This window comes from Phyllobates terribilis, unplaced genomic scaffold (assembly GCF_046119375.1).
Source record: "Phyllobates terribilis strain yellow unplaced genomic scaffold, ASM4611937v1 Scaffold_8__6_contigs__length_399053987, whole genome shotgun sequence".
Lineage (NCBI taxonomy): Eukaryota > Metazoa > Chordata > Amphibia > Anura > Dendrobatidae > Phyllobates > Phyllobates terribilis.
The window spans coordinates 144,157,436-144,159,279 of record NW_027362768.1 but is presented as its reverse complement, the minus strand read 5'-3'; positions in this window follow the sequence as shown (position 1 = coordinate 144,159,279).

Genomic DNA, 1,844 nt, shown 5'->3' with positions numbered 1-1,844 from the left:
CCTCCCATTCCTCGGGGTGATTGGCTGCTTCATAGCTCGATCAAGCTGAGCTCAGATGGCGCGGTACTAGGAAGCGACCAATCAGATGCTGATTTCAGCATCGGAACAGAGTGGAAAGCGGCACTACGAAACAGCGAGCCAATCCGCTGTGTGAGGGGCGGGATCAAGTAGTTGCCACAGCGACGGAGGCTGGGCGTTCCTCTACTAGCTTATTACTGTAGCAATGTAATGTACAAGACACATAGGACACGTGACCTCTGTATTCTATTCTGTGACATAGTATACTATGTGTTATATATATATATATTAGTATACTATATATGTTATATATTATGTTATATTATATATTATACTATTTGTGTGTGTTATATACTCTATACGTTATATATTGTATTATGTTATGTTATATAGTATACTATGTGTTATATACTACTGTATATATGCTAAGTAGTATATTATATTATATATGTGTGTGTTATATATACTATATATGTTATATATTATGTTATATTAGATTTGTTACGTATTATACTATATGTGTGTTTGGTATATACTACAGTCTATATGTTACGTAGTATGTTATTAGATTTATGTTATATAATATACCATATATGTGTTATATACTACTGTGTATATGCTATGTTATATTATATCACATTATACTATACATGTATTATATACTATATATTATGTTATATTAGATATTATACTATATGTGTTTTATATACTACTGTACATGTTATATATTGTATTATGTTATATATTAGATTATATATTATACTATATATGTTATGTTCTATACTGTGTTATGTTATAAATTGTATTATATTTTGTTACATAGTATGTAATATTTTGTATTATGTTGTCTTATATTTACATTATATTATACTATATATCTTATATGCTATATACAGTATGTTATATTATATACTATGTTATATACTATATAATGTTATGTTATATATTATATTATATTTATGTAAAATATTATATATGTATGTTTTATATACTACTGTATATATGCTATGTTATATTATACATTCTGTTATATATTGTATGATATGTTCTATTACATTATATATTATACTATATATGTGTGTATGCATTATACACTACTGTATCTATGTTATATTGTATAGTATGCTATATATTGTATTATGTTCTATATTATATTAGCTTATGTATTGTACTATATATATGTTATGTTCTATAATGTTTTCTATATATGTATTATATTATTTATATGTTATGCTATAAATTGTATTATGTTATATTGTGTTATATTATAGCACATTTCACACTATATTATGTTCTATTATGTTACATATTATATCATATAAAATTACATGTAATATTATATATCATATTATATGTTATGTATTTATGTGATAGGTCTCACGTAAAAAAAAAATGTCAAAAATGTGTTTATCCTGACAATACTTTTTTTTTTTTGTGTACCCTTAGTATCAGTGGCCAAATAACAGTATCAGCTGGATACACCTTAATAATGCTTTCCTCCGTAACACAGACAGCATCTTAATTTTTTTTCCATAAATGCAGTTAAAAATAACTGTAAAAAAATTCTCATTCGGGTATTCAAATAATTTTCTCCTCTTTTTTTTTCTGATCTTTGTTGCTTCATTTTCATGTCCTTTTTATATTCGTATATATTTTATTTTTTTGCTGGTATGTAAGAAATGTAGAGAAAGCAAAACAAAGGAAACTGGTGTCTATTTTCACCTTTTTTTTTACAACCATAAAGGACAACTAAAATATTGTGCTTTTACCTTCTCGTAACAATTATTTTTATATATTGGCTAAAAACAGGCGATTCAGACTAGTAT